Consider the following 14,823-nt stretch of genomic DNA (forward strand, 5'->3'; position numbering starts at 1 on the left):
CTTCACCATGAATTCTTTAGGTGAGGGCATGGTCTCCTTGCAGCCTCTGATGTTAGTTCAATGATTCTGACTGGCTATGGGTCTAGAATTCACTGTGCCCACATAGCCAAGTAAAGGAAATCATGTTGCTGGGTGGAGGGGTAACATTTTTAGGTGTGGATCAGCCGATGTATTCCAGCACCCCATAGAATCAGAGAAGCTCTGAGAGGCAGACCCATACAAGTTCATCCACTAGGTTCCCGACTGGACTCTCTTCATGCTGGGGATATGGAAAGATGGTGGTGGGAAAGAGGTGGGAGGAATAGTTGAGATACTTTCAACGCTTTAAAAAGGCGAATAGGACCTGGATATTTATGACTGATCAGGTTGCTCAAGGGACTCACATGTCAGATTCATTGGATTTGAGCTGGAATGTGATGGCATTGATAATCTCATGGGCAAAACTATTAATAAAAAGTTAATGAGTCTTTCAGAAAAATGAAGCACATTGGGGGAAGGTAATATAAATCATGCAAAGCCACTCACCGTTCACTGCTGTAGGACAAACCCTTAGCGCTTCCGACGAAATGCCGTGGTGTTAGCATCAGGGCTACAGCTGTGAACGGGAAGACAAATCTCCGCTCCTGTAATGCTGACACTCAAGCGTGGTGGGACAGAAATAAACAGGCCGGCCAAAAAGCAAATAGGTAATTGCTGTGGACTGAATCGCATTCCTCTCAACATTTGTATGTTGAAGTTGTAAGAGAGAGTTGCAGTTTCTCAGAATGTGGCTGTATTGGGGGATAGGGTCTTGAAAGAGGTAATTCAAGTAAAATTGAAGCTGTGAGAGAGGCACCCTATTGCAGGATGATGGTGACCTTATAGGAAGAAGACAATGGACGCTTAGAGAGACCAGAGGGATGCACACATAGTGGGGCGAACATGTGAAGAGGCAGCAAGAGAGCGGCCATGCCTGCAAGCCGAGGAGAGAAGCCTCAGAAGGAACCAGACCTGCTCAGCCCTTGATCTTGGACTTCTAGCCTCCAGAACTGTGAGAAGATAAGTTTCTGTTGACAATGTAGGTAAGTCAAATCATTCTGCTGTACATCTTCAACAGGGCTGTGTTAATTATATCTCGATAAAACTGGACAATTCATTTCTGTTTCTTAAGTCCCCCAGTCTGTGACACTTTCCTATGTCATCGTTTGAAAGCTAATGCAAAGCTACAATAAGTATGGCCACTTCAGGTTGTGTTAAGTGCTATGAATAAAATGACACAGAGAGAAGGGACAAAGTGATGGGAAAGGGGGTATCTTAGATTGGGGACTTGAGAAGGCCCACGTGAGGAGGGACATCTGGGATGAATCCTGATGGTGAGAAGACAAGCCACTGAAGACTAGAGGGAAACAGAATCCAGAACCCGTTGCCAAGGAGTTGTCCACACAGAGGCCTCCTGGGAGCCCGGTCAGTTGTGTGCCTTCCCAGGCCCTGCCAGACCCCTCCTCCTTGTGCCCTTTGACATGGTTGCAAAGGACTGTGGTCACTCTGCTTACCAAAACGTTATGATTTGACATAGGATTCATGTGTCGCAATGGTATTTGAAAACTTGTAGTTTTTTTTTTTTTTGAGAGGGCATCTCTCATATTTATTGATCAAATGGTTGTTAACAACAATAAAATTCTGTATAGGGGACTCAATGCTCAATGTACAACCATTAATCCACCCCAAGCCTAATTCTCGTCAGTCTCCAATCTTCTGAAGCATAACGAACAAGTTCTTACATGGTGAACAAGTTCTTACATTAGTGAATAAGTTCTTACATGGTGAACAGTACAAGGGCAGTCATCACAGAAACTTTCGGTTTTGATCATGCATTATGACCTATAAACAATCAGGTCAAATATGAATATTTGTTTGATTTTTATACTTGATTTATATGTGAATCCCACATTTCTCCCTTATTATTATTATTATTATTATTATTATTATTATTATTTTTAATAAAATGCTGAAGTGGTAGGTAGATGCAAGATAAAGGTAGATAACATAGTTTAGTGCTGTAAGAGAGCAAATTTAGATGATCGTGTGTGCCTGTAGACTAAGTGTTAATCCAAGCTAGACAAGGGCAATAAAACATCCCCGGATGCAGAAGATTTCTCTCAAAACAGGGGGGGTGAGGTTCTGAGCCTCACCTCTGCTGATCCCCAATTTCTCACCTGATGGCCCCCCTGCGACTGTGCCTGTCTTAGGTTGTTCCTCCCTTGAGGAATCTTACCCGTCTCTGGCTAACCAGTCATCTTCCGGGGCCATACAGGGAGATGTAAAGAAAACTTAGAGTTTTTTAACATTAAGAATACCTTATACTCAAATCAAACGAAAGCAAAAGAGAGAGTACGAGTGAAGAGTTTTCTAAGCAAAGGCACCAGCAAGAGCCGAGAGCCTGAGACAGGCACAGGTGTGGTGAGCTTCAAGAAACCGGGAGACGGTGGAGTCTGAGCTTGACACTGTGGGAGAGATGGCAGAGGATGGAGTCAGAGACGTCAGACATGAGCAGTTCACGCAGGCTTTTGGAGGCCCAGCAAAGCCGCCGAAGAGGCTCGATGTGAATGCACAGGGGAACCATGGAGGGTCTAAGCAGGGTGGTGTCAACATTGACATGTTTTATGTAAATCGCTCTGGCTGCTACATGGAGAATTATAGGGGGCCATGAGAAGGAGCAGGGGGATCCATCTGGAGATTTTACTGCAATCCAGGGAAAAAAGGTGATGACAGTATCTGGGTGGGAGGGAGCAGAGGAAGGCGTGTGGTTGGATTCTGGCTATGTTTGAAGGTGGAGCCCACAATTCCCGCCAGATTGCTCCACTTCAGTGGCCATGGCAGGTGGTCATATAAGGGAAAGGATTACCAAAAACATGGCGATATTATTAGAGTGATAAACTTATATGTCAAAATATGAATGTTCTGAAGGAACTAAGGCAGTGACAATAAGGAATGTCATTCTAATTGGTGTCACTGCCAGTGACGGGGACATTCAGAAGCACGATGCCATAGCACAGACCCCTGGGTCACAGCTTTTATCTCCTGAGAAGCTTGTAATTCTTTCTGTCCTTGGCCAAAAGTCCATCATCCATCCCAGACTTTTCTGCCAGGAGGCCATCATCATGCTGGACACACCTATGCAGGCTAGTCTTTGCGAGCCTGGTGGTGAAAACACCTTTCCTCCACACGGTTGGCAAGAGTGCCACCCGTCTGCGGGCAGGTGGCTGCAGGTGATAAAGCACGACCTGGTTGGGCTCAGGTGAGGTGGATGGCTCTGCACAGCCTCACAAGTCTGGTCTGTTTTTCTCTTCTGTCGGGTTGATTTCTGTCCGGTTCCAGCCAGTGCAAGGCCACACTGTCCATCCTCCACGCAGGGGCGGTGTGTCTGCTATGCCCAAGATTCTAGCCCTAGCTTTGGCAGAGCTCCAAGTTAAACTTCTCTGACCCAAAAAAGAGGTCTCTTCTGATTCTCCGCTTCCACTGAAATGAACACAAGGTCTCTCTTTTGGACTGTCCTGTTCTGTGCCTGTATCCCCATTTAAGCTATTGTTCACTAGACTCTAAGCCATCTGGTTATTCCTGGAGGAATAAGAGCATCTTTTGTTTACCCATTGAAAAGGGAACCCTTAAAAATCATGACAGCCATATAAGAGATATATACTCTGCACCATATACTATGTCTAGACAACCCCTGCCTAAGTTAGTCTTCTGAACCACACTCCGTGAAACTGGGTCATTACTACAATGGTCCTTCGGAATCTCCATTTGTATCAATAGCTAACGGGCTTCTTTAACCTTGGCAAAAATAGCGAAGGGATTCCTTAAGAATGAATGAGCCCAGAAAAGGCATAGAGATGAACTTGTCTTTTAAAACTTTGTTAAAAATCACAAATACAAAAGTAATACATCTTCACCAGAAAAATGTGAAAAGACATAAAGCTGGAAAAACAAATTCTACTCGTGATTTTAATCTCTATGCCCCGCCCCACCCCACCCCCGCCATCAGTATTGATTTCTGCATTTCTTTTAAATATTTGGACTCATATATGTACAATTCAGACTCCTGCCTTTGTTTTTTACTAGCATAAACACTTTGCCAGTATCACAACTGTAAATATCATAGTGGATGGCTGTGTATTTTTCCATCATAAGAGCTTGTCACATGGAATCTATTTCCACCTGAGCAGGAACAGTTACCTGAATATGACTCTCATGTCCTCTGTCTCTCTTGTCAAACCCAGCATGTTGGGAAGGCCCTAAGGTACCACTGTCCAAGCTCCATGTATAATCAGGAAGAAAAATAAAAGGTCCATATAGTGTATAATTAAGTCTTAAATAGTCAAAGTTGAGTGTATTTTAAATGTTCTTTTATTTTCTCACTTTTTGATATTTAAAGTTCATTCTAGCATCCTTTTGACCTCTGCCCTTTGGGTTCTTGGTAATTGGCTAAGACATTTATTGACTATATATCTATATATACATTAGAACAAATATATTTATATAATTAGTAATTGATGCCTACCTACAAAAATCCTTCACGCTGCCTGCCTGTCTTTTCAGTTGAAGTGTATTAAACTTTATTTAAGTTTTTCTTTTTCTAGGGATTTTGCAATATCCTTGAAGTAGTCGGAGCTGCCCTGGAATATTACATAACTAGGGCCTTGGAACTATGATGAAAATTACGTTAATATCATGTCTTACATGACAAGAAAAACATTCTTCTTGTGTTTTGATGGAGCAATAGTTTTGAGGAGCTGACAGGAGGAAAAAAATGCCATTGTTGGCCTGGCTGATGTTAAAGTCTCATTTCATGGAATGACGTTCATTTAAATTTCATTATAAGGCAGTTTTTAGTTATTACATTCTAGTGACAGAAGGGTTTGTAACATATTCATAGAAATAATTAAATGCTCATAATAGTGCTCTTGTTCACGATTTCTGAGAACAGCCTTCTTTTAAACTGTAAAAGTTCAGGACCCTCCTATTATCTTTGATTGATCCCCTGAAATGCCCTCTCGTTCAGTTTCAAGCAGTAAAGCACACGGAGGATTTAGAGAACCCAAAAGGGAGGTTCAAAGAGGTTGACTGAGCTGAGCAGTCAGAGCTCGAGGTTTCCTTTTGAAAATGCATCCCCGTGAAGAACAGTCAGCTAAAAATCTTGAGAAAAATTTAGCCAGCCGGGCAGAGTATTTAGGTACCATAGATTTTTTTCCCCCCTAATGCCTGCAGTGCTTGTTATTACCCAGAAAAGAACGCTTAAAACATGTAGGACCTAGACCACCAATGCATCCATCTTCATCTCCAGGGAGATGACTTTAAATGTACCCTGCCTTGGTTGCAGGAAGGAAAAAATTTTTCTGTAAAACCTGCCCCCACTTCTACCACCAGATTGCCTCTGGATAGTAGAAACTGTATCAGCATTTGGTGGAGGTAAAAGACCTCTAAAACAAAGGGCTATGTTTGCTTTGAAGGTCTGGGTGGGACAAAGCACGATTCTATTTATCCCTGGAGGATTGGACACTCAGCGACACAGACAGAAGCACAGGGGTGAGGGACACAAAGGATAAATGAAAAGGACACAGTCCAGCCTTTCTTGATAGGAAGGAGGTCTTATTTTTAGGCTTCTATTCTCCAGGTTAGAAAATCATATTTGAACTAATTTTGTCCCTTTCCATCTTGGTGGTTTTGTTTTACAACGTCAACTTGGATATTTCCTTCCTCGGCCTCCCCATCGCTTTGTGCTCGAGTCTTCCACTGTCCTTGCTGCTCCGTGAACAGAATCAGTTGTAGATTTATTTGGAGTTTCTCAGCTATGTGGCATATTGGGTTTTGTTCATTTGTTTGTTTTTGTAGGATGGAATCTCCCAAACAGCCTGGTAAGTTTAGAAAGAAAATCAAAAGGTATTTAACTTTTGACCGTGCTTGGGTCTTGACCTCAACTGCTCTGCGGCACAGGTCACCCCCAGTCCACCTCCACACCCTGCATTCCCAACCATTTACACCAAAGCACTCTTTACACACTAGTCATCAGCCTGCCCAAACACAAGTGTAGCCGGAGCAATCTGAGCTTTTATTCTTTAAAATTAAGCCAAGGGTCAACGCTCAGTGTAGCAAATAAAGAAGGGTCTACCTGTTTTAAGTAAATCGGGTGGATTAAATTCCAAATTTGCAAAACCCGTGCATTAGGAAGTGATTATTGGCTTTGTAAAAAGAATCCTTCACTTTACAAAAGAGCCACAGAAGGATTTGTTTGAAAGGTCTATTGCATTTAAAATAATTTGGTGTACCTGCATTTAATTTATACCAAGAACCTGCTAGTGAGTAAAGCCAGCAACATCCTGCAGATGACCAAAGACGCTAACCACTCACTGAAGAAAACTAAAAGATAACAGTTACTAAAGCCACTGCAGAAATCAGCTGGGGCAACAGCAGATCCTTTAAAAATAAATGATTCACCGACATCTACTACATAGGCATTAAAATGTCCCCACTTCGGAAAAGCAGAATGGTTTTGTCAGTTAATGAAGATCTGTTTGACACGGTGAGATAATTGTAAGTTGCAAATCTGAGATCTTGACTGAGATAATAGGGTACCAAGTGCACAGGGAAGAATTAGGTCTAATATAAAAACTTGAGATAATAGTTTTAGGGAGGGTCCACTGTAATTTAAAAACTAAATATTTTCAAATAGTTTCCATTGTGCATTTTAAGCTCATCTAAATGGAAAAACACAAGGTGAGTTAATGAAAAATTTGGAATGCTCAATAAGTCTGTATAACTGTAGATTATAGCTTCATTATACAGTTTTGTTAAAAATAATAAATTAACATTCACTGAGCACCACACAGCATGGCCAGTGGTGTGCTGGGCATTTTCTCTCGGTGTCATTGAACACAGAGTCTAACTGATGAACCCAACAATTTAAACCATGTTTAAAGGGAGCCTTTCTTTAAATCTAGAAGCAAAATCTTGCTCACTTCAGACTGAATTTTTCTTCCTAACGGCACGAATTTTACATTTGCAAAGGGACAAATGATGTTGAACTCATGGGTAATTAAATATTGACTTAAGTGCATCTAAATTATTGCTCATTTTACAAAAAGATAAGAATTAGACATTATATATGCATAATATGGCTTAGAAGTAAGATTAAAACCTCATTTCATTTCAGTTATTTTTCCCCTAATGGCTTCTTGATGGAACTGTTTCTCTTTCCGTCCTCTCCTTGCATCCCCAAGGGTTTTGCTGAAGAAGAAAACGCCAACAAGCTGTCTCGCAGGTGGGTACAGAAGAGCAGTAAGGGTCATTCCTGTGCAGTAACTTGAGTGGGCTTCTCATTCAACAGAAAGAAGGGTCACATGTAAGAGTCGTTTTCCTTTTAACCAGAACTGAATGCCTTCAGACAGAATTCACCAAGACCTTACTGGGATCCAGTTCGGGCCAAAACAATCGCCTTGAGCAGTTCCTGAAGTTGACATGACTCACAGGGCTCTCTCCGGACCTTTCCGGTTCTTACTGCCCCCCTCACCTAGCTCCTTAGTCACCTGAGCGCTATTTTTAGGCATGTGCATTGTTATTTCAAGGACTGATTTATAGCATGACGCTGTTGTGAATTATCTTCAATTGCCATTGTTTTCTAATTGTTCCATCCATTCTATCTTATCTCTCACAACAAGACTATCAGTTAATTGTGACAGTCACATAACAGGATGACTCAGACCCCCTACAATGCCTAGGGGAGTGTGTGTCAGTCAAAAAGTGTGCTTCCGGCTCTGAACTTTGTGGGGGGTGGGGGTGGGGGAGGCAGGGGTCTTTGGTCTCTAACTTGGTGAACTTAAGAGGTAAAGGCCTAAAAAAATAATTCTAGAATAAGGGACATTTCTTAAAGTGAAATAAGAGAAGGGGGAAAGTAATTTAAGATTTTTTTTTTATTGTTGGTAACTGAAGATATTTTTACATTTGGAAAAAACCCCTCATTTCTTGCTAGGAGTCCGTTGTTGTGAACAGCAGTGGGATGAAAGAGAGGGAGAAGGAAGAGGCTGGTAAAATAAAAGGAGCTCTGAGAGGAAAGATAAGAGGTTACCACGAGGTTACTTGCTTCCCTACTTTCCAAGGCCAGCCTTGCATTCAAGACACTGTTCTTTTCAAGGGAGTTGGTTTACAATTACCTGTCCGTCGTTAGCTGTCACTTTGGGGTCCAGGGCACAGGCTCAAATTACTGTATTTCTAGTGGAAGTGCTGCCAGGGGAAGCTGAGAAAAAGTGGCTGTTTATTCTGGCAGTATTTGATGGCTCAGGTGGCCTCTAGTATTTCCTCATTGTATATTTCCCTGACTGTTAGCTAGCTCTGAGTTATAAGGATTTGCAGACAAACCCGTTAACATAAGCTACTGAAATAACAACATATTATTACTGTTTCAAAAATAATTAGTAGATTAGGTTTCGATGGTTCGAAGAAGACGCCTGTGTCCAAAACAACGATGTGTGCTGCAAAGTCTCAGGCTCCGCCCACAATCTTCATCAGCCAGCCCTCAACCCAATGTGTGTGGGAACTGGTAGTCTGTCGATCAGTGGTAGCCCCGTCATTTCCAAATGGAAGAGGGTTAGAGCCACAATGTCATTGGAAGGATGTGAGCCAAGGGACTTGTCTGGAAGCACTGTTCCCACACAGCGTGCACTGTTCTTAGCTAGACTGTATGCTTGTGTAGATGGTTGAGGGCTGGCTGATGGAGATTGTGGGCGGAGCCTGAGACTGCAGCACACATCGTTGTTTTGGACACAGGCATCTCTTTCAAATACTGTTTCCAATTTCCATGGGAGGAAAATCAAAAGAATTATCATTTTTGAAAACTTGAAACTGTCTTCCAACTGTTCGCTTCTACACTTCCCCTCACTTAGGCCCCGTATTTTAAACACCGTTGAGATGGTCTTACATGAGTAAGCAATATAAGGAAAAAAAACGGAGATAAGTGTCTGGGAATCCTAGCCGAATCTGACAAGCTAGGTATGTAAACCTGGAGCTGCCTGACAGCTGCAGAACAGTATTTCCTATATCACATGTCACAAAACCTGCCTACCTGAAAAAACCTGCCATAATTACCTACCAGGGTGCCCCATGTTAGTCGTTCCTTGGTTCTAGTCATCCAAGCCCCTGTTAGAATGCCATATTAGAATTAAAAATGCTCATTAGTTTCCATGAATGACAGTATAAATTTAATTATCACATTACCTAGTCAGTCACCTGCCAGATCCCGAGGAAATGGGATACAGGATTGGTAAGTCTGGATAGAAAAAGAGATTAGAAAAATTTCAGAGCATGGGCAGTTCAGTGGAGGGCTTTAGTGCAAGTGTAGACCAAGGGCATCTGAAGACAGTGGGCTGTGGGAGAAGAATCATCAAAGAGGGTTCTAGAAGATGAAAAGCCAATTCACCTAATTGCTATTTTGACTATGGATAGCTCTATATTTGTAGCATATAATTAGGGTGAATAATATGTAACAGTGACTTAAGCAAAAAGATTATTTTTCTCTTATGTTCTGTAAGTCCAGAGACAGTTACCTCTGAGTTAGAGTTTATTTCATAGTGTTAAAAGAACCCACACTCCCTCTTTTGTTTGTTTGTTTGTTTGTTTGTTTTGTTTTTGTTTTCATTATATTTCCATTCTCTGGGTCATCTCATGGCTCAGTATTGCTGCTGGAGCTCCAGCCATTGCATCTACATTCTTACCAATGGTAAGGCAGAAAAAGAAAGAAGGGTATGATACCACTCTTCCATTTACACTTACATCTCTTTAGCCAGAACTTAGACATGTGCTTTTATAAATAACTTCAAGGGAAGCTAGAAAGTGTGGTCTTTATTTTGGACTGTGAAGATTATGGATTCTATTACTATACAGAAAGAGGAGAAATGATAATGGGAGACAAGAGTCTCTGTCACAGGATTGCAGCTCCCAGTATGCAGGTTCCACTGTTGGGGCTCAGTCACTGCTTAGCATCTCTGCCAACTTCGTAGGCGGTGCTGAGCAGAGATCTGTGATTTGTGTCAGTGAGGTGGAAGGCTGCAAAGCCCTTGAGTGTCCAGCATAGCTGGTCAGCTTCCAGGTGAGCCACAGCGCTCCTGGACACAGTCATTAGTCACTGGCCTGTGGATGCAGCACTCTGTGGGGGAGAGAGGGCCAGGACACTAGGGAGTCTGAAAAAAGAGACCACCACCACAGCTGTCTTTTGCAATTCAACAAGGCTTTTTCATGAGCCCAGGAAGCGCATGGGAACTCTCAGAAACACCTGGACAGGGAGGGAGACTTCGCTTTGGACTGGGATCTGACCTTAACCACTGGGGCAGAAGCGCTTGAAATGCTGGCTACAAACAATTGGAACTTTCATAAATCACAATGTAAGGAGAAGTTCTTTCAGTGTGCTAAAGGTGTGATTTCAGCAGAACTTAAGAGAAGCCCGTTTCTTCAGAGGGGAAAATGTGTCTCTTTCCTGCTTGGGAAACCTGATGGTGGCTTACTTATCCCCAGATGAATATCAGCAGCAGGGGAAGGTCTGATCTGCCCCATTTTGATGCTGTCAGATACTGACATCAAAGCCTCCACGGACTTTGTCATTGCAAATATTATGCAGGCTAGCATTTTTCTCTCTGCTCTGTTCTTCCTTCTATGCATAAAAACTAAAGGCGTGGAGTTATTTCAAGGATATGGTCTAAAAAAAATTAGGGTTCTCATGGTAACATTAATTGATTTCCCCATTTTCCATGTCCTAGTCTAAGAGTTTGCAATAAGCAGGATAATTGGAAATTTAAAATACCGTGGTCAATATGACCAATTTAATGTTTTGCTTTTTTTTAATAAAAACTTAGATGTTCTCATTTCACAGTTTTTAGTGTTTTATGGTTTTGTTATTGCCTCTGCAAGGGTTTTGTCTTAATATACATGAAAGTTTTTAATAGTCGTGTGTGCTGACATCTATTTTACAGTGAGGAGGACGCAAAAGATGAGATTAGAGCCTTACAATTACACAGTCGAGAGAACATTGGTGACGTGCATAATGCCATTCAAGCCTAATGGCTTTTGTTTCCCTTCCTAGAAGGCATGGGTTTATTACCTTTGCTTTGAGGGTAGGGTATTTAGAGTAGAACCTGGCCAGAGGCACCCTGTGTGGCCGGTGGCAGAGACTGTCAGCTACCCTACCATTCACTCTAGACTTTCTCTCTTGGATCAGCAGACTGATGGGAAAAGGTGAGATTTCCCATTCTCTTTTGCAGCAAGGTGCAGCCATGGGACTAATTTCTAACCAGTGAAGTTAGTGGAAACCAAGGGACATGCTTTCGTTCCTATCTTCCTGTCATCTGGAATGCAGATCCTAGATCAGGAAGTGATGGAGTAAGATTGGTGAAGTCAGAGTACAGAGGAGTCTGGATTCTAACAGTGCATGTTAGTCCTGGAGGCTAGCCCTCATGTTTTGCCTGAAAAAGAACTCAAGGTCTATCTGGCAGAAGCCACAGCTGCTTAGGGTGTCTGCAATTAGACACCCCAGTTGAATTCTGCTTGATAGACTGGGATTCAGGAGCTTGGATGGAGGATACAAATCAGAGAGAGCAAGGCCAGGAATCTTTGATTCTAGAAGTGACATGCCCACATTGGGATTACATAGTCACCTGTCAAGCTTTGAGAAATGGGGCTATGATTCAATGCTGCGTCCTCTGCAGAACCTGGACAATGGTTGAGTATGAACACCAAAATAGCTGTTGAATGAATAAACAAGCAAATGAATGAATAAAATGGATTTTTGTTTGGGATGGGGAATGTGGAAGGGATGATTTTTGTTCACTAAGCCAAATGTGCATGAGAAAACTTGCGTTGAGTACTTTAAAAATTAATTTGAAGTTTATAATGTATGAACCTGATTTAGAGTGCTTCTAACACTAACATATTCTTAAAATTCTTCTTAAAACTGAGTATCTATAATTAACCCATCCCATATGCAGTGAACACCTATGGGCCCAGCACTATGCTGGGTATATAATAGGTAACACTAAAAAATAGTTTGTCATTTACAATACATGATACATGACACACTCTGGCGCCTCCTTCTTACTCTGTCTCACCTATTTTGAGTTGGCAGGAAGTCAAGTGAGTGCACTGACAATTGCCGTACAGATCTGTCTCTTTCTCTCCTGCCCAGTGGTGGAGTCCAGGTGCTTGTCTCAGTCTGGAGAATGAAGAAGATACCTGTTACATCCAAAGGAATTAAGCTCTAACAGTAAAATGTCAGCATCTTGCCAAATAAAGAGGCAAACAGTCAGAAAACTCATATAGTCTGGCGATAAGAAAAGAATGATGAGATGTCCTAAAATTAAATGACATAAGGGTCAGAGGCAGGTGGACAGAGACAAGGCAAGGTCACCACTCAATAGTCATGGGCCGGAGCTAACCAGGCTCCATGTTCCTCAAGGGAATCATTTCAACAATTATCTAGAAGCTTCCCAGAACCACTGCATCCCACTTAGAGCATGAAGAGTGCCTGCCCATCATCCGTGATCAATCCACGACCTTCTGTGTGGACTAACCCCCTGTCCCTGGACTTCCCACACCTCTCACTAGCCCACCTTCCTTATCTGTAGTGAATGTAGATTTAAACAACTTTCTTTTCTTGAGACCCCTTATAAATGTCCTCTATTTCTTGAGTCTGACAGGCACGTTGTTTCTGTTTAAGGGCCTTGCTGCAGATGAAGCAGAAAATTGCTGTTCCCAGGACTCCATGCTGTTTCTGGCTTGCATTTGTAATGGCTCAGTAAACCCTTTTATTTCCAAAATCCCTGGGTCTCTAGAGGTTTTGATTTGTCACTGGCTTTGCCCAAATGTGTTGTAATGAAGGTGGTATTCTAGAATCATCTTTCTCATGCTGCTCAGAGATGAACTTGTATCTTCCTTGCTGATGGTCCAACTGTTTGGTGTTTGTGAGTTTTTAGAAATCTAACTAGTTAAAGTGGCATCCTGGAGCCGTCTGAAGGAACTCTGAACCACTTCTGGAACTCTCTCAAGAGAATGCCAACACAACTGCTCCAGACTTGAGTGATTTTAGCTGCACATTACTTAGATTGGGGAATTGGGGGAAAATACTAATGTTATCAGTCAGGCCCTTGGGGTTGGGACGGGAATAGGAATGTCTCTTCATCAACACTATTCCATAGAACTTTCTGCAGTGTAGGGCATGTGGCTAGTGAGCACTTGCAATGTGGCTAAGTATAACCAAAGAACTGGATTTTGGCATTTTATTTAATTTTAAAGTGTTTAAATAGCCACAAGAGGCTAGTGGCTACCATATTGGATAGTACAGGTATCCAGCAGAAGTTTTTATTCCTAGGGATCATAAATGTGTCTGGAGACCAAGGATTTAAAATCATATCCATAGGAGAAGGCAAGAGGTCAGCCAGGAAAAATGCTGCCCAAATGGGTGGTCATGCGTGAGAGGTGATGGCCAGGATTCAAAGCTGACCGCAGAGGACCAAGTGGGGCCATAGAGAGACCAGACCAGACCAAGACTGAGGGGGGGAGCTCAGATGAGGTGAGCAGGACTCTCGTGGACAGCACTCCCTAGCAGCCCATTGTCTACAGCAGTATTTTTAAGAGTTCCTAACTTGCGTCTGATTATAACTCTTTCATCTTAGAAGGTCTGGGTCTGATGTCCAGAACAAAGTGAACCAATCTGGCTGTAGAGGAAAAATTTGTGAACCAATCTGGCTGTAGAGGAAAAATTTTAAGACCACTCGTCAGAATGCTAGCAGAGTACCCTATAGGGCCATATTTAAATACTAACATAGGTTTTTATGTTTTAAAAAGTTTTTTTTTTTGCTAATATGTTGCATTTGGACTTTCACAGGGTCTTCTTTCTCCTGGTAGGAGAAATCTTATTTTGCCACAAATCAACAAAATGCCAAAAAAGCAAATGGAATTAAAGAAAAGATACATATTTGATTCAAAGTATTTGTAATTTTAAACTAAACACTTATGAGTTAACTTTCCCATCTTCGAATAACAAAGTATGTGAAACTCCATTTTAAAAAATTCATCAGAGAGTCCACCTGACTGTGGCTGGCATGTTCAGTTGCCCTGGAGACCGGCTCCATTGTTTCAGATTAATGGGACGATTCAATAATCCAGTGTCTTTAGGACCCCGCTGTTTCGTGTGTCTTTAAATTTATCACTATAGATACTGGGTACAATTAACAAAGACTTTGGAAGGAGGAATCCCGAGAGCATCTGACATCACTGAATCATGCCTTTCTGTTTTCCTGAATGTGAGGCTTTCTTTGGAAATGTAGAAAAAAGTCAGGGGAAAACGTAATCACATGGGGAGTTGGTCTTTCAAAACCCTTAAAGTGAAAGGACTCTTCTTGAAGAGTTTGTATTTCTTAGCCAAGGCTCAGAAAAGCTAGATGACTGGGCTTAGGACTTGAGAGGAGAGAGAAAAATATCTTTGCTCCTTCAGTCTTTCACTCGTTAGATCAGAAATGATTTTGATCCTTTCCTGAAAGGCTCAGACTCATGCCTATTGGCCAAGCCAACATGTGGTGGGAAAATGAAGCCTGTGGTTAGGAGGTGGGGTGCAAGCAGGAGAGCCAGTCCTGTACATGCACACTGTGTGATTGGCAGGGAAGTCAACATATCCAGGTGTGGTGGGGAAGAACAAGCATTCAGGATAAGTACTGACCACCCAAAAAACTCTGTTAGCCCACTTCCTGGGTTATTTGGATTATTTGGGTGAACTGAAAGGATGGATTATTTATACTGAGAAGGGCAGAG

The sequence above is a fragment of the Manis javanica genome, chromosome 1, assembly GCF_040802235.1.
Source record: "Manis javanica isolate MJ-LG chromosome 1, MJ_LKY, whole genome shotgun sequence".
NCBI classification, from domain to species: Eukaryota; Metazoa; Chordata; class Mammalia; order Pholidota; family Manidae; genus Manis; species Manis javanica.